The following is a 27,159-nucleotide window of genomic DNA, read 5'->3' on the forward strand; positions in this document are numbered from 1 at the left end:
CCATCCCCTTTCACTAACCAGCCCCCAATATTTGTTACAAATTATTACAAACCAAATACTGAATTACATCAGAAAAATGTAAAATAAGAAGCTACAACCATAGAAAGTCTGATTCTTGACTTCCTCTCTGAGTTATGGAATAAACCACCTCAAGCACCACTTGTTTCAAATCCTTTCTCAGACCTGGGTGTGTCAAAGTTCCCTAAGGGTCTCAAGGGACCCAGGGCAGTGCTTACACCCAGGTTTTCATAACCAGATAGAGATGAGTGCAGTGTGGAAGGGCCAACCCATATGTGTCCAAGTTCAAAGGGAGCTCAAGGGTCCCAAGGCAAGGCTCACACAAGAGGGGTAGAACCTAAGTTCTAAGAGTATAGTGGAAGTGCAGAAACAGAGATTTATTTAAAACTGGGTAAGAATAATAAGGGATAAGAGTGATTTGAAAACAGTAGTAGTAAAATTTGAACTACACAGAATCAGTTAATTGCACAAAGGGGTTAGGGGTTTTTAGGAATATATAGCATGAAGCAGATCACCCCAGGAAGGGTCATGTTTGGACATGCACATCAATAGATGATGCTGACATGCCCACAAACCAGCCAGAGAACACAAACGCATAGGGGGATATGGGGGTTTGGGATTCATGAGTCAGTAAATCACATAACAAGTGACTGACAGAATACATACATAACGAAAAACATTAATTTAGAAGGGGAGGGAGCAGATTGCAGCATGCTTAGTAATGTAACTTGATTGCATAAACATAAGTAGAAGTAGACAAGTGAAGGAAACTGAAACAGCTAAAGAAACACGTTGTTGTTAATGCTTGAAGATTAACTAGGACATACCAGTAAACAGTGAAGTGCAGAAAGAAAAAGTAAGCCAATTTCCACAGCCTAGCATTGACTTTTAGCTGGCTAGAAAAAGTAGTAGCACAAGTAGTAATAGGGAAAAGAGAGAGAGTTTTGAGTGAAGCGTGTGTTCTGAACTCAGATGGTTCGTACCTTTGAAAGAGAAGAGGGTGGGTATTTATATGTTACACCCCGTAAGTTTAACAACCTTGATATCATTATATATATATATATATATATATATATATATATATATATATGATATGGTATTTTGGGTGGAATATTTTTGTAAAAAAAAAATAGTTTGAAAAATATGATTTTATATAGGTATTAATATTACTACTTTTCGAATATGTTTTAAATTATACACCTAATATGAGAAAAGTATTTTAGATAATTACCAATTATCCGCATAATTAAGAATTATTTTAAATTACTTAAAATATTACCCACTTTTAATACACTTTATATATCATACTATAATATACTTTATACAACTTACTACCATGGTCATGTGGTACTATATAAAATAAATACATACATTATTATTTCATTAAAATATCCATGTAAAAAAATGCACATATTTTCTCAACTTCCAATTCTCCTAATCTCATATAAAGAGTACAAATTTTCGTACACTTAATTCTTAAAATGGTAAAATAGATAACCTTCTTTTCTCGTGAAAAAAATAATTTATATCTTTACAATAAAGAAAATCTCATATACTTTTCTCATATTAGGTGTATAATTTAAAACATATTCGAAAAGTAGTAATATTAATACCTATATAAAATCATATTTTTCAAACTATTTTTTTTTTACAAAAATGTTCCACCCAAAATACCATATCAAATATATATATATATATATATATATATATATATATATATATATATATATATATATATATATAATGATATCAAGGTTGTTAAACTTACGGGGTGTAACATATAAATACCCACCCTCTTCGAATATGTTTTAAATTATCAAGTAGTATTAATACTACTACTTTTCGAATATGTTTTAAATTATACACCTAATATGAGAAAAGTATATGAGATTTTCTTTATTGTAAAGATATAAATTATTTTTTTCACGAGAAAAGAAGGTTATCTATTTTACCATTTTAAGAATTAAGTGTACGAAAATTTGTACTCTTTATATGAGATTAGGAGAATTGGAAGTTGAGAAAATATGTGCATTTTTTTACATGGATATTTTAATGAAATAATAATGTATGTATTTATTTTATATAGTACCACATGACCATGGTAGTAAGTTGTATAAAGTATATTATAGTATGATATATAAAGTGTATTAAAAGTGGGTAATATTTTAAGTAATTTAAAATAATTCTTAATTATGCGGATAATTGGTAATTATCTAAAATATTTTAATAAGACCACTACGTGGCAGATTTTGCCTTAGAAAAATCTATGACTCTTACACTTACTAAGATATATGGCAAGATTTGGAAATGATACACGTGTAGTCTCTATGGTTGATTGCGGACATGTCCAAATTTTCAGAAGGGTGGAATTGTTGCTTTTGATAATTGTTTTCACGATTGATGTCTATGAATCAACATAATACTCTTCATTATTTGCTAGTATCCACAAGACTTAAAAAGTGATTCTTCTTAATATTCCCAACTTTCCACAAACAGACTCGGAAGCATATTTTAATTGAATGTTGTTGTCATATCTTAAGGTGCAAATTTAGATTCCATAGTAGATGAAGCAGTTCTTGAATTACGGGAATCAAGTAGAATAAGATGAAAATAGTTAAGTTCCCACAGTCTCCTCCGTGGGCGGAGCTCCACAGATACAATTTTGAGATCCGACTAATAAGAGATTGTGAAGAGAATCGGCTCAGGTATGTTAAGGCTAAGCTCTTCATTTATTTTGGCATGATCCAAGTAACGATACTTAAACGTATTGTTATTCCACAAGTGATTAGTATTTTTTCTGTTTTCATCATTAGCTACTATTAATAAAAAAAAAGTCACCTTTCAGGGACGTGTGTTTGGCGTAGTCTATTGTAGGGCCATGAGAGGCAGCAGTTTTATCTTTTAGTTTCCACTCTATTTACCCGAGCTTACACAAGTTGGTATATTTCTTTGTGAGCAAATCCTTTTTGCTTGATTTTCCAAATACTGAACGCAATACCATTTAAGTACTAATCTTAAGTTAAGCAATTAATTTAATGGTGTCGTTCCTGGTTTTTCCTTGAGTTGGTATTCTCATAAACACGCACCTCGTTGCTTAAACTTCCCTATTAATAAAATAATTACCACAAAACTATTGTGGCAAGTTAAATAACATGAATGTGTATGACGTAGATTTTCTTGGTCAATTTATTGCGATTCATCTGATGTTATGTGTTCCATTAGAGTTCTCTTTATCAAGATGAGACAAAGTTTCTCATCCTCAGTGATTTGGAGGATACATGCCTCGCTTACACTTAAGATGAAATAATTCTTATTACCAGTTAGAGGTCCTTGCATAGTCATAATAAAGTAAAAATATAATTGGAGACATTTAAGTAAATTTTGATGGTTGACTTAGCTAAACTGGAAGTAGTAAAGTGTTGTGATCAGAGTTATTGCTTGTGGTTTAGAAACAAATGTGTGTTATGACATGAAGGAAGTGAGGTAGTATATGGGACAGTTAGCTGCTTAGCTTTTGTGCTTGTGTTACTTTTCAAAAGAGATGGCTATGTTACGTTTGCATGAAGAAGTTGTTTTTGTATGTCTAAGTATGTTCCTAAGTCCCAATTGAGGTATATGATAGAGATGTTATTGTTTTTAATATAGTGATATATGTATCTTCATGCATTTACCACCGTGCTACGGCCGGTGGGGCAGTTACCATCGGTGGGGCAGTTACCACCGATTGGGCAGTTATGTATCATTGTTTACCACCGGTTGGGCAGTCATGCATGTTTATTTACTACCGAGCTACGGCCGCTTGGGCAGTTACACATTTACCACCGAGCTACGGCCGGTCGGGCAGTCATGCATTTACCACCGTGCGATGGCCGGTCGGGCAGCTACCACTAATTAGTTGGGCAGTCGTGCATCATACAATATGGATAATAGTCTCAAAGAGAAGCATTATATATATGTAAGTATAATAAGTATGCATATACGGTGGTACTTCAGAGATTCGGGTTGATTCTTATATGTCTTTAATTAATGTTGAATTACGGTTATGTTTCAGTTCTGTCTTACGTACTCAGTACATTACTCGTACTGACGTCCTTTTGTTGGGGACGCTACATTCATGCCTACAGGTATAGATAATCAGTTTGACGAGCCCTCATAGTAGACGAGATTGACGTTCGAGAAAGGATCTGTAAGACTCCACCTCATTCGGAGTGCAACCGAGTCTATGAGTCATCGTGTCAGAGTTTTGCTACAGACTTATGGGTAGGCCGGTACTTTGTCCCATTTTATATTAAATAATCTTAGAGGCTTTGTAGATAAAGGTTTATTTTGTACAGTATGTCAGAGGCCTTACCGGCCCATATGTATTCATGTTTTAAGAATGATAGTTTATTGATACTGTGTTGCCCACCTACAATTGTACATTATGAGTTGTGGTCATGTTGGTCCATGATAGTTACAAAAGGAATGAGTTCAGCTTACTCGACCTATGTATCTTCTTGTTTTGGTCGAACGATCACGAGTTATAGAGTGGTTCACTCGGGTCAGCACAACACCGAGTGCCAGCCACGCCTCCCCAAGTTTGGGGCGTGACATTATAGTTTTGAAAACAGGTGAAGAATAAGGTAATAAGTAAAGTTTTAACACAAACATGGAAACAATCACAAGTCAGAATCAATTATCACAAGTAATTTCATTTAATTAAGGAATCACTGTTTAACGGGTAGGAGCAGGTCTAATTAAGGAAAGAAAATCAGTTTGGAGACAGATTGATTATTGCCATAAAAGGGGCAGTAAAAGCATGAAGTAAATAATCAAGTCTAAGTAGAAAGATATGCTTATTTTGGAAAAGATTCAGCAAGGTAAAACATCACAGTAAAGGGAAAGGAATTAATTAATTTTTAAACAAGCAAGTGAAATTAGGTGTCACAAAAGAAAAGCTTTTGCAATCAGTCACCATATCAAGATCAATCAAGGAAGAAACATGATTATGCACTTTAGTATATAAATAGAGTGTACAGAAGCATCAAACATGCGAGGCCAAACATATTGGCAAAAGAGATAACACAATCATATAGTAGTGGCAGCAACAAGCTAAGATTCAGTAGTAAGGAAAATATTCGAAAAACAGTAGTCAAGTATGTAAAGTAGTCACATATAATCAATAGTGAAAAAAACATAGCAACAGGTAAAGCGAATCAGAAACAAGTAAAGGTCTCACAGTATCAAGTGAGGAAAACCTTTTACGAAATTAGGGTTTCACCAATAGTCGAGTAAAACTCAGAATCAGATAAGTCACATAAAGAAAAGAGAGTTTGAAACAAGGAACTTTTAATCGAGTCACGTATACAATAAAACAAGCAATTTCAGGCCAAAAGACCTAAGGTTTTCCACAATAATCGAGTTTAAAAGATGGTAAAACTCCGAATCAAATAAGTCAAACAAGAACGAAGAACTTAATCAAACCAGTACAAATTTAAACCAAACAGTCTTAGAACTCGGATGAGACCAAAATGGAATTAGCGTTTTCAACATGCTGACTCAGATAGAAGAACAACATGAGCAAAACATAGCAGAATCACAAACAATATTAAAAATAAGAGAAGAGACCTTTTGAAAAACTTAAAGGAAAACCTTAAAGAAAAGTTGTTCTAAAAGAAAAGCTGAAGAACTTTCGAGAAAAACACTTAAAACATTCATAGCAAGTACAGATCTAAAGTAGATCTAAAAGAAATCAAAAGATCTTAAAGATTAGGGTTTCGAAAAACCCAGAAAAAGTGAGAAAGGCCTTGAAAGTTTCCGATCTAACCAGGAAAGTCAAGGATCTGCCTTGAAAGGCCATGAATGGCCGGAGAAAAGTCGTGGATGGTCGGAGAAAAGCCATGAACAGCAGTCGAGCAAGGACTGGACCAGATTCCTTCGAGGACTGGCCATGAAACCACATAACAAACACCCAAGAGTCATGAGAGGCTGATACATGTCTCAAATGACCACGAGAGGCCATGGATTAGGAAGGTATTAGGGTGAATTATGGTTCGTGTTAGGTTACAGAGAAAATTGAGAGGAAAATGGGATTCAAAGGTGGTAGGTGTAGAGAAATTATCTAGGTTTAGGGGTCGTTCAGGGTTAAAAAGGAAATGGCGTATAGTGGCCATTAATCTAAATGATCAACGGTAAGGATTAAAGAGGTTAGGTGGGGATCCGTGTTGGGTCGGTTTAGTTGGGTTAGGGGTCGGGCATAAACGAAATTAGGCCGGAAAATTGGGTCTGATTTGGGTTTCAAATTAGGCTACAATTGAAATAAAATTGGGCTATTATTTAAATAGCCAGTTTTCCTTTTTAAAAAATAATAAAAATAGTAAATTAATTTCTTGAAATAAATTGAAAGTACCAAAATAATTTATAACATATAATTAACAATTTAAAAATATAGGACTTGATTTATGAATATAATCTTAATGAAATCTTAAAAGAGGCTAATATTGCAATTACGTGCAATTTAGCTTAAAAATACTAAATAAATTTGTACAAATATGCAAAAATTATATTAACTATATTTTAGCATAATTATAAAAGTCCAACAAATGAGTCACTAAAAATGAAAATTTTAGAAATAATTATTGGGTTTTTATGGGTAAAATAGGGGAATAAATTGGTTTAAAAACCTTTAAAAATTATGGAAAAATAATAAAATATTTGGACATACTTATATATGCATACATATGCTATTTTAAAATTATTTTGCATATTGAAAAATATATAGAAAAAAATTGGGTATCAACAAATGCGCAGGGGGATCTACCGGAATACAATTCCGTAGTCCCAAAGTAAACATGCAGGGGGGATCTACCGGGATACCCACCCGTAGTCCCAAAGTAAACATGTAGGGGGATCTACCGAGATACCGTTCCGTAGTTCCAAAGTAAACACACAGCAACAACAAAGAAGAATACACAATTCAATTCAAATTCCATAGTAAGGTAAAACAGGTACTTCTAGCCTAGCATGATGCAAATCATCCAAATAAGGCAGTTTGAGCAAGTAAAGCAATTAAGTCAATTAAACATGCTTTCCTAAGCTAACAACAGGATTAAATTGCAAGTAGTATAAACGGAAAAAAGAAACACAATTAAAATTAGTTAAAGAAAACCAGATTTTCAACAATTAGCACAAGTACGCACTCGTCACCTCACGTACAAGACTTTAAAATATCAATAATACCAAATCTTAAGGGGAGTTTCCCCCATACAAGGTTAGGCAAGCCACTTACCTCGAACTGCTCAAAATCAACCCGAAACCACGTTCTTGCCACAAGTACTCGACTCCAAATGGCCCAAATTTATTCAATTCAATTTCCACTGGCTCCTCAACATATGATAGATCCTTGTCCAACTGGACTGAACTGAAATCCAACACGTGCGACTGATCACTCTGATACCTCCGGAGCATTAAAAATATGAAATACTGGATGAACTCCTGCCAGGCTAGGAGGTAAGGCGAGCTCATAAGCAACCTCCCTAACATGCCTCAATATCTCAAAAAGGCCAATAAACCTAAGACTCAACTTCCGTTCTTCCCAATTCTCATAACGCCCTTCATAGGTGAAACCCGAAGCAGAACCCTCTCTCCAACCATATAGGAAACATCACGAACTTTCCGGTCCGCGTAACTCTTCTGTTTGGACTGGGCTGTACGGAGTCTATCCTGAATCACCTTAACTTTCTCCAAAGCATCCTGAACGAAGTTTGTGCCCAATAATTTGGCCTCACCCGGCTCAAACCAATCCACCGGGGATCTACACCGCCTACCATATAAAGCCTGATATGGTGCCATCTAAATGCTGGACTGATAGTTGTTGTTGCAAGCAAACTCCGCCAGTGGCAAGAAATGATCCCAAGACCCTCCAAACTCAATCACACATGCACGGAGATATCCTCAAGAATCTGAATAGTGCGCTCGGACTGTCCGTCCGTCTGAGGGTGAAATGTTGTACTCAACTCTACCCGAGTACCCAACTCATGCTGAACGGCCCTCTAGAATAGTGATGTGAACTAAGTACCCCTATCTGAAATGATGGAAACTGGAATACCATGCAGACAAACAATATGCCTGATATAAATCTCCGCTAGACACTCCGAAGAATAGGTAGTACACACAGGAATGAAATGCGCAGACTTGGTCAGTCGATCCACAATCACCCAAATGGCATCGAATTTCCTCAAAGTCCGTGGGAGCCCAACTACAAAGTCCATGGTGATCCGGTCTCACTTCCAATCCGGAATCTCTATCTACTGAAACCTACCCAGTCTCTGGTGCTCATACTTCACCTACTGACAGTTGAGGCACCGAGCTACAAACCCAACTATATCTTTCTTCATCCGCCTCTACCAATAGTGCTGCCTCAAACCTTGGTACATCTTCACGGCACCCGGATGAATGGAATACCGCGAACTGTGGGCCTCCTCTAAAATCAACTCCCAAAGCCCATCAACATTGGGTACACAAATCTGACCCTGCATCATCAATACCCCGGCATCACCAATAGTCAAATCTCTGGCATCACCATGCTGAACCTTGTCCTTGAGGACAAACAAATGAGTATCATCAAACTGACGCTCCCTGATACGATCAAATAAAGAAGATCGAGAAACCACGCAAGCTAGAACTCAACTAGGCTCCGAAAGATCCAATCTCACAAACTGGCTAGCTAAGGCCTGAACATCCATCGCCATAGGCCTCTCTGATGTTGGTAAATAAGCCAAACTCCCCAAACTCTCTACCCGGTGACTCAAAGCATTGGCCACCACATAGACCTTGCCCGAGTGATACAAAATAGTGATATCATAGTCCTTTAGCGACTCTAACCACCTCCTCTAGTGCAAACTATGATCCTTTTGCTTGAACAGGTGCTGCAAACTCTGGTGATCAGTATAAATCTCACAAGGCACACCGTACAAATAATGACGCCAGATCATCAAGGCGTGAACAATAGCAGCTAACTCGAGATCGTGGATAGGATATTTCTTCTGATGTACCTTCAATTGTCTGGACGCGTAGGCAATCACCCTACCATCCTGCATCAATATTGTTCCAAGGCCAATCCTTGAGGTATCACAATAGACAGTGTAAGACCCCGAACCTGTAGGCAATATCAAAATTTTGGCGGTAGTCAAAGCTGTCTTGAGCTTCTTAAAGCTCGCCTCACACTCTTCCGTCCACTAGAATGGAGCACCCTTCTGGGTCAGCCTGGTCATAGGTGGTACAATCGATGAAAACTCTAAACAAAACGATGGTAGTAAACTGCGAAGCCAAGAAAAATGCGGATCTCTATAGCTGAGGATGGTCTGGGCCAACTCTGCACTGCCTCGACTTTCTTCGGATCCACCTAAATATCCTCACTCGATACCACGTGGCATAAGAATGCCACGGAATCCAACCAAAACTCACATTTCGAGAACTTAGCATATCACTTCTTTTCTCTCAAGGTCTGAAGCACTGTCCTCAGGTGCTGCTCATGATCTTCCTAACTCCGGAAATACACCAGAATATCATCAATAAGGACAATGACAAACGAGTCAAGATACGGCCGGAACATACTGTGCATCAAATGCAAGAAGGTTGTTGGGTAATTGGTCAGCCCAAATGACATAACAAGGAACTCGTAATGACCATACCAAGTCCTGAAGGCAGTCTTCGGGATATCTGGCTCCCGAATCTTCAACTGATGGTAACCTGAACGCAATTCAATCTTAGAAAACACTCATGCGCCCTATAGTTGGTCAAACAAATCATCTATACGAGGCAAAGGATAACGGTTCTTCACTATAACTTTGTTCATCTACAGATAATCAATACACATACGCATAGAACCATCATTTTTCTTTACAAACAAGATAGGAGCACCCCAAGGTGATACACTGGGCCGAATAAAACCCTTATCAAGCAATTCCTGTAACTGATCCTTCAACTCCTTTAACTCAGGAGGGGTCGTACGGTACGGAGGAATAGAAATGGGCTGAGTGCCCGGCAACAGATCAATGCCAAAATCAATATCTCTATCGGGCGGCATGCCCGAAAGGTCAGCTGGAAATATATCAGGAAAATCCCATACTACTAGAACTAAATCAACTGTTGGGGTATCAATACTGACATCTCTCACATAAACTAGATACGCGTCACACCCTTCTTAACCATACGGTGAGCCTTAAGGAATGAAATGACTCTACTGGATAAGGTACCCCTCCACTCAACTCTCAGAACACCTGGCATAGCCAGCATCACGGTTTTAGCGTGACAGTCAAGAATAGCATAATGGGGAGACAACCAGTCCATGCCCAAGATAACATCGAAATCTACCATGATGAGCAATAATAAATCGACTTTGGTCTCAGAAACACTAAGAGAAATCAGACACGACCAATAAATGCGGTCAACAACAAGAGAATCTCTCACAGTAGTAGAACCATAAATAGGGGTACTCAAAGAATCCTGAGGTACACCTAAATACGGAGCAAAATAAGAAGACACATAAGAATAAGTGGAGCCTTGATCGAATAGAACCGATGCATCTCTATGACAAACCGGTATAATAGCTGTGATGACAAAATCGAAGGCGACAGCCGTGGTATGGGCAGGAAGGGCATAATACATGGCCTGGCCTCCCCCTCTAGGATAGGATGACCTCTACCTCTAACTGGCTGAGCGGGTGGGGTAGCAACTGGTGCTATAACCATAGCCTGAGAACTGGGGCATGCTATGGCTGAGAAGTCTGTGGAGGTGCACCCCTCCTAAGCCTGGGGCAATACCTTACCACATGTCGTATGTCACCACACTCAAAACAACCTTGCTCTAATGTGGCAGTGGAAACTATGCGGTAGGAGTACTTTGAGACCCCTGAACACTTGAAACACTATCTGAAGTCTGAGATACAAACTCGAGCTAGCTAACTCACAAAACCTCTACCATGTTGTACTCTTCCTCCAAAGTAAGGACCAGTAGGTCTCTCCAGTCTACGAGGTATCCTCGCTTCCCTATACTCTCTCTCCTGACCTCGTCTGTTCTTTCTCTCCTGGACCTACCTATCCTCTACTCGGTGAGAGGTCCTCACCACCCGCTGAACTGGGACCACAGGCTGTGTCGCCATGACACCTGGAACCTAACCAATCAGAACTCGCTGCTCTGGAGTGGGGGCGGAGGGAGTTTGTGCTCCTCCCCTGGTCTGTGAAGTAGTTGGTACAATCTGAATCAACCCCGCCTGAACTAATGTAGCAAACATGCTCAGGAACTATGCTAATGTCTCTTGAAGAGCTGGAGTAGTAGTAGCAGTAGGCATATCAGGTGCTCAAACTCCGGCTGGAGCTGTTGGTGGCTCCTCTGTGGTAGATCGTGTGGGTGCTTTCGCTGCACCACAGGCGCGTCCTCGACCTCTACCCCGACCTCGACCTTTGACGGCTCTAGAAAGGGGCGCGGGTGCCTGGTCATCTCCGGTGGCACGTGTCCTCACCATCTATAAGATAATGGAAGACAAAGGTTTAGAATTTCTGTTGTCAAGAATCTCGCACGACAAGGAAGTCAAAAGAAGTGGAATTTTCCTAACAGTTACATAGCCTCTCGTAGATAAGTACAGACGTCTTCGTACTGATCCGCGAAACTCTAATAAACCGGCTTGTGATTCATAACTCCTATGAACCTAGAGCTTTGATACCAACTTGTCACGACCCCAATTTTCCCTCTATGAACTATCGTGATGGCACCTAGGCTCCACGACTAGGTATGCCTAACATATGCGAAAAAGGAATAATTTGCAGAAATAAGATAATATAAAATCGAAATAACAAAATGAAATAGTGTTTAAGATGTCGCCTGGCATATAACAGTACAAGAATCTCAACCTAACACTTCCCAAAATCTGGAACCCCATGAATCACAAGCTAAGAGATACATAAAATGCTCTAAATCCAGAAATGTCTAACAAAGGAAAATACAGAAGGGCTATACTCTATACTATTACAGAATGATAGAAAGGGACTCCTCGATCTACGGATGCAACAGATATACCTCGAAGTCTCTACAGAAGCGCCTCGCCTCAAGGATGATAAGGCTGAGTGGAAGTACCTAGATCTGCACATGAAAAACATGCGCATAAAGGGCATGAGTACACCACAATGGTACTTAGTAAGTGCCAAGCCTAACTTCGGTCGGGTAGTGACGAGGAAGTCAGGGCGCTACTAAGACTAAATGAAATATAAGGTGTAACAGTATAGAATAAGATAGTATAATTAAGTGCAACAGTAAGAAATAACATAGAATAGAAAGAACAACAACAACTATAACAGAGACAAAATAATCACAGAAAGGAGTACAGCTCAACACAGAGATAACAACCAGGGATCTCCCAAGATACCGTCCTGTAGTCCCCAAATATAAATATCTAGTGGATATCCTAGATGCAGTCCCGTAGTCTAACTCATAATGCACGAGGATCTACTGAAAATCTGATCCGTAGTCCCAAATGTAAATATCCAGTACAGGGGGTATCTACCGGGTGCAGTCTCGTAGTTCCAATCTAAATGTGCAGGGGGATCTACTGTAATAAAATTTCGTAGTCCCAAAGTAAAGATCCAGGGGGAATCTACTGGGATACCATCCCGTAGTCCCAAATTAAACATGCAGGGGGATCTACCGGGATACCATCCTATAGTCCCAAAGTAAACACACAGCAACAACAACGAGGAATACACAATTCAATTCAAATTCCACACTAAGGTAAAACATATACATCTAGCCTAGCATGCTGCACATAATACAAATAAGGCAGTTTGAGCAAGTAAAGCAATTAAGTCAATTAGACATGCTACCCTAAGCTAACAACATGCTTAAATTGCAAGTAGTATAATCGGTAAAAAGAAACACAATTAAAATTACTTAAAGAAAATCGGATTTTCAATAATTAGCACAAGTACGCAGTCGTACCCTCACGTACAAGGTATTTCAAATATCAATAATACCAATCCTAAGGGGAGTTTCCGCCACACAAGGTTAGGCAAGCCACTTACCTCGAACCAGCTCAAAATCAACCCGAAACCACGTTCTTGCCACGAGTACTCGACTACAAATGGCCCAAATCTATTGAATTCAATTGCATAATATAAATAACACTTCAAGTAACTGATTCTACAAGTATATTCTAAGCTAATACGCGAAATTAGGTAAAATGACAAAAATGCCCCTCGGGCCCACGTTTCATAGTCGGGTAAAATTTACATTTTCAGAATCCTCACACTCTCACGAGGTCATGCATACCAAAATTATCCAAATCCAATGTCAAATTCCCAATCAAAAATCGAAATCTAGGTCTAGTAACTTTCTTCAAATTTTTCCCCAATTTTCATCTCCAATCCGAAATTAAATGAAAAAACTAAGATTAGATTATGGGGATACAACTAGAAAGGTATTAGGAATCATTACCCACTGATTTCTTCTTCAAAATCCTCCCAAAAGCGCCCTCTCCCGAGCTCCAAATCAATTTCTAACTTTTTTGAAACTAAACCCTCGAATTCTGATTTTTTTGCCCAGCAAATCCGCATCTGTAGTCCACCTTCTGCATTTGCGGTACCACTTCTACAGTCAAGGGGACCGCTCCTGCAATTTTCACTTAAAATCTCTTAGCCGCACCTGTGACCCAGAATCCGTATATGCGGTCACGCAGGTGCCGTACATCTTCCGCTTCGGCGGTTCCTGGTCTTTCCTCATCTGGCCGCTTCTGCAGCTTGATTCCCCACCTGCGAAAGTTGCATATGCGGCCTCTCAATTACAGATGCGGTTATGACAGCAGCCACAACTTCAGCTGCAACTCCAAATTCCAAATCCTTCCGTCAACCATCCGAAATCATCCCGAGGCCCACGGGACCACAACCAAAAGTACCAACAAATCTAATACCACTTCCCAAACTTATACTAATCCTCAAAACACCTAAAACAACATCGAAACATCGAATTAACCATGGATTAGAGCCTAAGAATTCTAAAACTCTCAAATTACGCTTTAGATCAAAAAGTCTATCAAACCTCGTCCGAATGACCTGAAATTTTGCACACATGCCAAATTCAACACTACGGAGCTACTCCAACTTCCGGAATCCGATTTTGATCCTTATATCAAAACCTCACTATCGAACCAGAAACTTAAAAAATTCAACTTTCGGCATTCCAAGCCTAAATAAGCTACGAACCTCCAAAACATAATCCGAACACGCCCCGAAGCCCGAAATCACAACCAATGAAATTACATTCTGAGGCCGTCTTCACACTGCTCCGACTACGGTCCAAAATTCTAAAACTTAAACCCTCATTTAGGGACGAAGTGTCCCAAAACTCTCTGAAACTCCAAATAAATCCTCCTGGAAACTCACTATAGTAGAAACAAAAATGGGGAATGCAGTTAATAGGGGATCAATGCATTAATTATTAAAACGACCGATCGGGTCGTTACACGACCAGTTGTTTTAGAGGTGGAGAATGTGATGATCCGATAGATCATCTAGAGTTTTCACCCTTAATTCTATGTTTCAAAATCTCAAATATCTTATTTTATCCTTTCTCAATTTGCTTGTGCAATTTGTGTCTCTTTTCGGGAGGCTTTTGTATTAAAAATTGATCATATATGAATTTTGCCTTAAAATCCATTTGAGTTTAGTTCGGTCAATGTTTCGAGCAAATGACCCCAGATCAAAATTTTGACAGTCTTAGTGGGTCCGTATCTTGATTTGGGACCTGGGCGTATGTCCGGAATCAAATTTGGAGGTCCCTAGCTCGAGTTATCGCATTTTGTCGAAAATTTGAAGTTTAAAGGTTTAATGAATTCAAAGATTTGACCAAAGTTTGACTTTATTGCTACGGATTCGGATTTTGGCTCTAGATCTTGGCATATGTTCATTATTATATTTATGACTTGTCTACAATATCTGGTGAAAATCGGAGTTGGTTTGACGTGATTCAGACGTCCGGTTGTTAAAATAGAAATTCTAAAGTTTCATTAAAAAATTAATTTGATTTAGTGTCCGCCTTGTAGTTCTAGTTGATATTTTGGCAATTTGATCGCGCGATCTAGTTCGTATGATGTTTTTGGACTTGTGTACATATTTGATTTGGAAACCCGAGGGCTCGGGTAAGTTTTGGATAGGCTACGGAAGGATTTTGGAATTAGAAAATAGCTGGTGAAACATATGTTCTCCTGCAGGTCTCTGACCTCGCAATTGCGAGGTCAGTGTTTGCATTTGTGAAGAAAACAAATTCCTGTCATTATCTCAATTGCGAAGAAAATCTCTGCATTTGCGAAGTTGGGCTGGATCAACAGAGTTCGCATTTGTGATCAAGATGGTCGCAATTGCAAGAAGTCCAAGTTCACATTTGCGAACAAACCATTGCAATTGCGATGGCAACAGAAGTGTGAAGATTTCGTATTTGCGAAGGATTTTTGGTATTTGCGGGTTGCAATTGCAACATATGCGCCTTCACTTAAGAAGGGAAAACGGTATTTTAGTTCATTCTTTCAAAATTTCAAACCTAGAAACCTTAGAGGAGATTTTTCCAAGAGCTCTTCTTCCCCAATTTGTTGGTACGTGATTCTAACCTACTTTCTTTCAAATACGCATTACATTTAATAGGATTTCAACCTAAAATCTAGGAATTTCATGGTAGAAATTAGGGATTTTTGTAAAATTGGAATTTAGACCTCAAATTAAGGTCATATTTTGAAACAAATTACATAACCGGGCTTGGGGTAAATGGGTAATCGGGTTTTTGTAAAAACATCAGGTTTGGACCAAACGTGCCTGAGAGTTGACTTTTGTTGACTTTTTCAATAATGACCTAAATTGAACCTTTTCCATTTGTGGGCATTTCCTAAGGCTTGTTTTAAATCGTTTGGTTGATAATTTGCTAGATTTGGTTGTTTCAGAGGCTTGTCCGAAAGGCAAAGTTGTGGTTGAGCTTTGAGTCGATTTTGGAAGCGAGGTAAGTGTCATGGTTAACCTTGACTTGAGGGATTAGGACTTGTTTGCCTACCTTCTACATGTGTAAATGTTGGGTACAATGTATATGTGAGGTGACGAGTACTTACGTGACGTGTACGTTTGAAGCATGCGGGTAAGACTTGTCTCTTGAAATTTATTTCTTTCTTTATTATAATATCCATGCTTAGACTAGTTTGTTACTAAATTGATCGTTCTTTCCACATTTATGGGCTATTTGTAATAATTGAGTATTGTTTCTGAAATTGAGGTTGGTATTGTTGAACCATTATTGACATAAGGTTTATTCTTACTTAATCTATCTCCCAATTGTTATATGTTTATTGTTACAAGTTAAGGGAGAGTATTAAAGCACGAAGGGTGATGTCATACCAATTGTTATTGCAATTATTGATTAGTGCATAGTAAGGAAGAGATTTCAAGCGCAAAGGGTGATGTGGTACCGTATTTATTGTTTCATGATGAAATAGAGAGTAAAAGCACGAAGGGTGATGTCGTGCCTTATTTATCATTTTATGGAGAGATTGAGATTAAAAGCACGAAAGGTGATGTCGTGCCATTATTACTGTTTCATGGTGAGGTTGAGAGTAAAAGCACGAAGGGTGATGCCATGCAGTTTTTATTCATTATTTTTATCCATTTCATTGGCTGAAGTTTATTGACTATTTCTTGTTGCCATTTTCTGTTGTAGTTGTCGTATCTTGTACACTTTCGCAAGTCCCCTACCAATAGTACATGTTTAATCTTTATTTGTTGTTATATTGTATGTATATCTTCGTCTACACATGTTTAATTATTTGGTTGTCCTGTCATAGCCTCATCATTACCTCATCGAGGTTAGGCTCGACACTTACGGAGTACATTAGGTCAGTAGTACTCATATGACACTCTGCACTTCTTGTGCAGATTTTGGTACTGGTCCCAACTGTCCGTGAGGCACATCAGCTTGATTAGATTAGTTGGAGACTCGAGGTAGATCTGTTGGAGTCCGCAAACCTTGAAGTCTGCTTCCTCTTTCCTTATTTATTGTTCATCTCATTCGAGACAGTTGTACTTATTTCAAGCCCTATTTGTAGCAACTCTAGAAGCTCGTGTACTTGTGACTCTAGATCCGGGTTTTACTAGATATTGGATTATTATGTTATTTTGTACTTCATTTTAGCTTCATTTCTGTTTGGTTGGTTAAAATTGTTCGAAGTGTTTAAAGTTGGTAAAAGAAATTATTCTAACGTTATCTTACCTAGCAAGTGAAATGGTAGGCGCGATCACAATCCCGAAGGTGGGAATTCCGGGTTGTTACACCAATGCTTATATCAGGGAGAGCAGCTCAACCTAGAGTTAAACTCTACTCCCAAATACCTCTAACCCCTAACAACTCATTCTTTCTTATAGGTTTGAACACCAATGAGGCTCTTTCAATGCAAACCAACTACTACGACATTTCCTACCACATAAGCATATTTATTTCTAAACAGAATAACATAAGAAAATAGATAGAGATAGTTTGTTATTCATGACTATACTTCCAATATTAAGTGAATGAGACACATATTAAACAAATCTATCAGGCTACTAAGCATATATAACAACAGGAACACTTATACTTTTGTAGCTAAAAAACCAAAGAATGGAGTCATACATCTCGCATACAGAGAAAGCACATAGTTTAGAGTTGTAACAACACACGCTATTGTCTTAATGGATTGATCACGGACTAGTTCAACACCAAATATTATCACGAGCATACACATGGATTGATAACACTAAATAAATCCTTGGAAATCCTCAGTGAAGATTCAGACAATGACATAGGCAAGTTATTGCATTCAATCGGTAATAATAAAAGGTTTTCCAATACCAAATTCAATCCAGAATAACAAGGGAGGAGAGAATTGAGTACAGTTTCAAAACAGTGTTCAAGAGTATGAAGTCATGAGGGATAAACAAAGATTCATGCCAAACTTCCACACATACGGAGACTTCAATCAAAGTTATTACCTCACAAGATGGGATGAGTCTCAAACATTACAGAATCATATTATCAGTGTCTTTAGGGGTTAAGAAGAGGGGAAATATTATACTAGACAAGTTTAATTCATTTGTTCAGACTAAGGTTAATAGCTAGGCATGATGGGGTTGTATTCAAGTTACAGAAATAGGTATCATTCAACCACAACAAACACAACTATTATCTAACTCATAAAAGATAGGTTGATCATAACAAAATATCATTGATGTTCATAAAAAGTTCATTCTAGTACGACTATTTACAACTAACAGTTAGACATGAATGTAAAGCATTCACAGTGAGGACTTGAAGAATACTTAAGGATTAACAAGCATTTATGTAAAGAAAAGAAAGCATTTTGAATAATCAGGCTTCACAAGCTTTAACCGAGTGATTCAGGGTCAAGCTATGTATTTTTATGTATGTTTTAGCTAGAATCATCTAATAGCAATCCAAGTATAGAGTAATAGAACTCAAAAGAATATGGCATGACAAACATGAAGACTATATCAGCAAACCTAAGTATAGAATAACATAACTTAAAAGAATACATCAAGATAAGCATGAATATTATAGCACAACATTAGAGGAAAGTCTGAAGTCTAGGTAGATATGAGAAATCATTAAGGCAGGTTAAGCATCTTAATCATATAGGCTATTCGATATAGATATTGAAGTCATTAAAGTCGCACAACTACTTAATCAATATTAAATAAATACAACAGATTATCACAGATTATCAACAAGTTATGGTGAACCAAAATAAATAATTACAGACTGAACAAAGATTATAAATGAAGCAGGTAACAGGAAAACAGTAGCTCGTTCATGATTTTCAAATGAAGCAATTAAAAGAGGAAGGATGTAGGTGTAGTGACCTCCTCTTGAGCAGTAAACCAAACAAAAGACTCTTTCCTAGCCGTCAAGAACTCACCTCGACCAGTGTAAGACTCATAATCCGAAAGAAATTATATGCTATTAAGAGCCCTAGCTTGATTTTGTGTGTTAGATATTTGTTAGGTATGTTAGGTGAGAACATTAAAAGCCCTATTTATAATGGCTGTGAAGCATTAGGGTTCCATATTCAATTCGATAGTGGAGAGTGGCGGATGGATGGTGATGCAAGAACAATCAAGTGAAAATCTTAGAAAAATAGAAGGAAATCAATAGCGATTTTACATGAGCATAGGGAAAATGAGAGACTAACCGCTGAAGCATAAGAGACTATCAACCAGAATCCTAATACCAGAGGTCATTTCATTTGACTTCCGGATGTCGAATATCACTGATAAAGCCAACTAACGTCTCATGCTTGCTTCGATTTGAAAGGACAAAGGAAGAAACCTGGCAAGTTGATGTTTCACCTTTTGGTTTGTGACCCCTTGATTGGGACTTTTGAAATCAAATAGTGAAATCGGAAAGAACAACAAGATCTGGAGTACAGGAAGCAAAATGGATAACCATGCATACCATGGATTTGAAGGATTAATGCCAATTTGGAGTTTCATCTTTGGGGTTAGGGTTCGGACATGGGGGATTTGAATTTTTGATGATGAGACAGGAAATGGTCGGCAAGAATCGCGGATAGAGAAGGCAAAGAGGATGATTCTCTGGATAAATTCATGACCTTGCACGAATTTGTGCAAGGTCTTTGATTGATTTAGGTTGTGATATTGAGAGAATAGAGAGAGGAATGGGAAAGAGAGGTGGCTAGGCAAAGGGAAATGCTTTTAGGGTTGGGAGATGAGACTAGACGGTCTATGGGTTGAGGGGAGGAAGATCTGGGCCATTGGATCATTTGATCAACGACCCCAATAATTCAGGCATTTAAATTTATTTAAGAGGATTTTTTGTGGTTGCCGTATTTTAGAATTTTGATTGTGGAGATGAGATACTTAGGTAGGTGTTAAAAAACTAAAAGAAAAATGGGGATTAAATGTAAGCCGTTGATCAAATGGATTAACGACTTAGATGCATGTGTGTTTCTTGTGTGAGGGAGACTGGAGAGCTTACGTGGCTTATTCCTATTGATTCTCAAGGGTCAGGGAGGATCGCCAAAGTGGAATAGAGTGCCTTTTGGACTGGGTCAGATTTGGCTTGGGCTTGGGTATTTGGGCTGAAATTGATTTAATGAATAGCCACTTTGTATTTGATTAAAGAATTGCAATTGTAGCCTTTTTAGGTTTTAACCCTTTTAAAATTAATTTAATTAAACTTAACTAATTTCCAATAAAATATAGTTGTCACAACCCTAAACCCGGACTCGGTCGTAATGGCGCCTCTCGTGAAGACAAGGCCAACCGACACTACCCATTTCAGTATTTAATAGTTAAGCATTAAGGGACAGTCTAAGCATGATCAAATAAACCAAGGTTTAAGCAGTTAATAGCATAATTCGCAGGAAATAACCCAGCAAAGCCCGATACCGGGGTGTCACTAGTCATGAGCATATAACAAAACGGAATACTCCAAATAAAACTATAGTGTTTAATATAGAAAACCAAGTACATGAAGAAGATAGGGAAGAGCTCTGGGCTGCAAACGCCAACAGCTACCTAGAGATTCCTCGGATCTGCCTAAGCTGGAAATGATCAGTACTCGTGAGTAGGACCAGATACACCTGAATCTGCACACATGGTGCAGGGAGTAAAGTGAATACTCTAACTTAGTGAGTAATAATCATAAATAAAGTCTGAAAGTAGGAAATCACAAGGCACAAAAACATGCTATAATGAAGCAGTGAAACCATTAAAACAGTAAACCAGTGAAAGATAGGTAAAAATCCTTTAACTCAAAGTTAACTTCATGAAAAGACTTTTTAACAATTAAGCAGGTAATTTGACACACAATTAAGAAAAGATAACCACATAAAGTTTCACCCCTCGAGCACCGTGCCAACAAATCCGCCCTTTGGGCAACATCTCAGAATAGTACCAGCCATTCGGGAAACATCTCAGAACAATATCAGCCCCTCGAGCTCAATCTCACATCACAATGGGTACCCGCGCTCATCGGGGGTGTGCAGACTGCTAGAGGGGCCCCTTACGGCCCAAGCACAATATCAAGCTATCTCGTGGCATCATCTCTAGGCTCTCGGCCTCATATCAACAAGCCACTTCGTGGCGTACATATCTCAGGCCCTCGGCCTCATAATCAAAATCAGTGTATCACCACTGTGGTGTGCAGCCCGACCCAAAAGTATCCTTACAACATAGGCCCTCGGCGTTACTCAGTCAAAAATCACATAAGCCACTCGGGCAATAGTAAAACATGATGCTCAGCCAAGAATATTATTTGAAATATCATTTCAAGTGTTAAAGTAGAGTAAACATGGTTGAGTTTTGAAAATAGTAGAATATAGCATGACTGAGTATAAGTTTAAAGTCAAAGCAGTGAGGAAATATCAATAAAAATTCCCGAAGGGTTCAAATAGTTGGCACGAGGCCCAAATATGGCATTCTGCCCTAAACATGATGATAGCAAATAGTTTTCAATCAAATACGCAGTAGAACAGTCATTCGGAATGGACTAAGTCACAATCCCCAATAGTGCACGACTCCACGCTCGTCATCTAGCGTGTGTGTCACCTCAATATGGCACCACGATGTGCAATTAAGGGTTTCATACCCTCAGAACATCATTTACAATCATTACTCACCTCAAACCGGTCAAATCTCTAGCTCGCGATACCTTTGCCCCTAGAATCGGCCTCCACTCGTATCGAATCTATCCAGAATCAGAATCACGGAATCAAATATGCTAAGGGAACGAAGCCCAAGCGAAAATAATCAAAATATGACACAAATCCCGAAATTACCAAAACCCGACCCAAGGCCCACATCTCGGGATAATTTTTACATCAATAGATTCCTTATCTCCCCATGAGTCATACATATCAAAAGTTCTGAAATCTGACCTCAAATGGTCCTTCAAATCCTCAATCAAATGTTTAAGTTTCCAACCCTTGGTTCTTCAATAGTTTGCTTAATTTCCATGATTATTTAGGTGAAATTCACATTAGAATCGAGTTTTAAGTGCAAGAATCTTACCTCCAAGTGATTCCCCTTGAATCCCTCTTCAATCCCCTTCAAAAAGATCCAAAAACGACCAACAATGGAAGAAATAAACCCCAAAATCGCGGACAAGACGAGTATTTAAACATTTTGCCCAGGCCTTAATTTCTTGTTCGCTAACGCGGTCACCGCCACGCGTTCGCGAAGCATAAAATGACTTTGACCAAAAATCCTCTTACGCGAACGCAACATGCCCATCATGAATGCGATGGTTCCTCGGACTAACTCTTCGTGAATGCACTCCCTCCTTCGCGAACGCGATGAACAACTCGACCTCAAACCCAGATGACCAATTTCCTCTACGCGAACGCGCTCCCCTTCTCGCGAACGCAATGCACAAAAATCCAGCCCTTCACGAACGCGGAGCCTTTCTCGCGAATGCGAAGGCTAAAATCATCTGCCTTCTCAACTAACCCTTCGCGAACGCAAAGACCTACTCGCGAACGCGAAGGTCAAATTCTCCGCAACACTTCAGCAGTTTTTCTGCAATTCCTAACAACATGAAATGGTCCGATTGACCCGCTGAAACTCACCCGAGGCCCCCAGGACCTTAACCAAACACGCCAACATATCCCATAACCTCATTCAAACTTGTTCCAACCTTCGGAATGCTAAAAAAACATCGAAACACCAAATTTGCATCGGATTCAAGCCTAAGAATTCCAAAATCTTCTAAATTATACTTTTGATAAAAAAACCAACCAAACCACCTCCGAATGACCTGAAACTTTGCACACACATCCCAAATGACACAACGGAGTTACTGCAACTCTCGGAATTCCATTCCGACCCCTATATCAAAATGTCACCTACCAACCGGAAATTGCCAAAATATCAACTTCGCCAATTCAAGCCTAAATCTACTCCGAACCTCCAAAACTCATTCTGATCACACTCCTAAGTCCCAAATTACCTCCCAAAGCTATCTGAACCATCAGAACTCACATCCGAGCCCTCTAACACATAAGTAAACATCCAATTAACTTTTCTAACTTAAGCTTCATCAAAAGAGACTAAGTATCTCAAACCTTACCAAAATCATTCCGGATTTGTTCCAACCAACCCGATACCACATAGCACGGATAAACAAAGCATAAAAAAGTAGAAATGGGGGAAACAGAGCAGTAACTCATGAGATGACTGGCCGGGTCGTCACATCCTCCCCAACTTAAACAAACATTCGTCCTCGAACGAGTTAAGAAACATACCTAAAGCCTCAAACAAGTGAGGATATCTGCTCCGCATCTCCCGCTCGCTCTCCAAGGTAGCCTCCTCTAATGGCCGACCTCTCCGCTGCACTTTCATTGAAACTATATCCTTTGACCTCATCTTTTGAACCTGACGACCAAAAATAGCTACTGGCTCCACATCATAAGTCAAATCATCATTCAACTGAACCGTGCTGAAATCCAAAACATGAGGCGGATCCCCAATATACTTCCAGAGCATAGAAACATGAACTACTGGATGCACACTCGACAAGCTGGGTGGCAAAGCAAGCTCATAAGCCACCTTCCCAATCCTTCGAAGCACCTCAAAAGTCCCAATGAACCGAGGACTCAATTTACCTTTCTTCCCAAATCTCATAACACCCTTCATGGGAGAAACCTTCATCAGAACCTTCTCGCCAACCATGTAGGACGCATCTCGAACTTTCCTATCAGCATAACTCTTTTGCCTCGACTGCGCGGTACGAAGCCTTTCCTGAATCACCTTCACCTTTTCTAAAGCATCCTGTACCAAATCTATCCCCAATAGCCTAGCCTCACCGGGCTCAAACCAACAAACTGGAGATCTACACCGCCTCTCATACAAAGACTCATATGGAGCCATCTGAATACTCGACTGGTAGTTGTTGTTATAAGCAAACTCTGCAAGCGGTAGAAACTGGTCCCATGACCCTCCGAAATTAATGACACAAGCACGCAACATGTCCTCCAATATATGAATAGTGCGCTTGGACTACCCGTCTGTCCGAGGATGAAAAGTTGTGCTCAACTTAACCTGAGTACCCAACTCTCGCTACACGGACCTCCAAAACTGCGAATTAAACTTAGTGACCCTATCTAAAATGATGGAAACTGAGACGCCATGCAAATAAACAATCTCCCAGGTATAGATCTCTGCCAACCGCTTTGAAGAATAGGTAGTACACACAGGAATGAAGTGCACGGACTTGGTCAGCCGATCCACAATCACGCAAATAGCATCGAACTTCTTCAAAGTCCGTGGAAGTCCAACTACAAAGTCCATAGTGATCCTCTCCCACTTCCCCTCTGGAATATCCATCCGCTGAAGCAAGCCACCCGGTCTCTAATGCTCATATTTCACCTTCTGACAATTGAGACACCGAGCTACAAATCCCAAAATGTCTTTCTTCATTCTCCTCCACCAATAGTGTTGCCTCAAATCCTGATACATCTTCGCAGCACCCAGATGAATGAAATACCGCGAGCTTTGGGCCTCCTCCAGAATCAACACCCGAAGCCTATCCACATTGGGCACACAAATCCGGCCATGCATCCTCAACACCCCATCATCACCAATGGTCACATCTCTATAATCATCATGCTTAACACTGTCCTTAATGAAAAGAAAATGCGGATTATCATATTGTCGCTCTTTGATGCGATCATATAAGGAAGACCGAGAAACCACATAAGCTAATACTCAACTGGGCTCCGAAATATCTAACCTCACAAACCGATTGGCCAAGGCCTGAACGTTAACTACAAGAGGTCTCTCCCAAATTGGAATATATGCCAAATTCCCCATACTCACCGCCTTTCGGCTCAAGGCATCGCCCACCACATTGGCCTTTCTCGGATGGTACAATATAGTGATATCATAATCCTTAAGTAAACTCTAACCACCTACGCTGCCTCAAATTGAGATCCTTCTGTTTGAACAACTGCTGGAGGCTACGATGATTAGTAAACACCTCACAAGACATACCATAGAAGTAATGCCTCCAAATCTTCAATGCGTGAACTATGGTAGCTACTCCAAATCATGAATGGGGTAGTTCTTCTCATGGGGCTTCAACTGAAGAGAAGCATAGGCAATCACTCTACCCTCTTGCATCAATACATAACCAATACCAACTCTCGAAGCATCACAATACATGGTATATGAACCTGAAGCTGATGGCAGAACCAACACTAGAGCTGTGGTCAAGGCTGTCTTGAGCTTCTGAAAGCTCTCCTCACACTCATCTGCCCATACAAATGAAGCACCCTTCTAAGTCAACTTGGTCAAGGGTGATGCAATAGATGAGAATCCTTGAACAAACCGGCGATAATAGCTTGCCAAACCAAGAAAGTTGCGAATCTCTGTGGCTGAGGATGGTCTAGGCCAACTCTGAACTGCCTCTATCTTCTTCGGATCAACTTGATCACCCTCGCTGGACACCACGTGCCCCAAGAAAGCCACGGAACTTAGCCAAAACTCACACTTGGAGAATTTTGCATAAAGCTTCTTCTCCCTCAATCTTTGCAACACAACTCTCAAATGCTCTACGTGCTCCTCCTGACTACGCGAATACACCAGAATATCATCAATGAAGACTATGACAAATGAATCAGGATAAGGCCGAAATACGTTGTTCATCAAATGCATGAACGCTGCTGGGGCATTGGTCAGCCCAAAAGACATCACCAAGAACTCATATTGACCATATCGTGTCCTGAAAGTTGTCTTAAGAATATACGAGTCCCTGATCTTCAACTGGTGATAACCTAAATGGAGATCAATCTTGGAGAACACTCTCTCTCCCTGAAGCTGGTCGAATAAATCATCAATGCGAGGCAAAGGATACCTATTCTTAATTGTTACCTTGTTCAATTGCCTATAATCAATGCGCATCCTCAAAATGCCATCCTTCTTCTTTACAAATAGAACTGGCGCACCCTAAGGTGACACACTAGGCTGAATGAACCCCTTATCAAGGAGTTCCTAAAGCTGCTCATTTAACTCATTCAACTCCACTAGTGCCATACGATACGGCAGAATAGAAATAGGATGAGTGCCTGACACCAGGTCAATACCAATATCAATATCCCTGTCTGGTGGCATGCCCGACAGGTCTACAGGAAATACATCGATAAAATCTCTCACAACTGGAACAGAATCAATACTGGGAGTTTTAGCACCGATATCCCTCACAAAGGCTAGATACGAAAGACAACCCTTCTTAACCATACGCTAGGCTTTCAAGAATGAGATCACTCTATTGGGAACATAATCATTCACACCTCGCCACTCAATTTGTGGCACACCTGGTATAGCCAATGTGACTGTCTTAGCATGACAGTCCAGAATAGCACGACATGGAGATAGCCAATCCATGCCCAAAATGACATCGAAATCCACCATACATAATAATAAAAGATCCACACGGGTCACCACACACCCAATAGTCACCACACACGATCGGTACACACGGTCTACAATAATAGTATCACCCACCGGGGTAGATACATGGATAGATGAAGCAAGAAACTCGCGAGGCGTACCCAAATAACGAGCAAAGTATGATGACACATAAGAAAAGGTGGAACCGGGATCAAATAATACAGAGGCATCTATGTGGCAGACTAAAACAATACCTATAATAACAACATCTGAAGCAATAGCTGATCACGCCCAACTATGCCTTATAAAAAGGACAATGCAGACGTTGCAAATATAACCTGAGTATTCTGCCCAGAGTCGAATCCACAGAGAATTAACCTATCAATCACTATCTTTAGACCTACTAAACTCTTGAGAACCAATTTCCCCAAACGTTTGAATCACAGTTGATGGTGTCTTCCATGACTAAAATTGCAAGTAAATAAGCAGCTGTAAACTAAGGATGCTAAGGTTGTAAATAATAATGAGAAAATGCTAAGGTAATAAACAATAATGAGAAAACGCTAAGGTAATGACTTCCCCTATTGATGGAATCCCTTCTGTTTAAGCTTCATACAAATTTCCCAACACACCTCTATCAATCATGAACACTTTTCTTACCGTAAATCTCTCCCGAGTA

Source organism: Nicotiana sylvestris, chromosome 2 (genome assembly GCF_000393655.2).
Source record: "Nicotiana sylvestris chromosome 2, ASM39365v2, whole genome shotgun sequence".
In the NCBI taxonomy this organism is placed as follows: domain Eukaryota; kingdom Viridiplantae; phylum Streptophyta; class Magnoliopsida; order Solanales; family Solanaceae; genus Nicotiana; species Nicotiana sylvestris.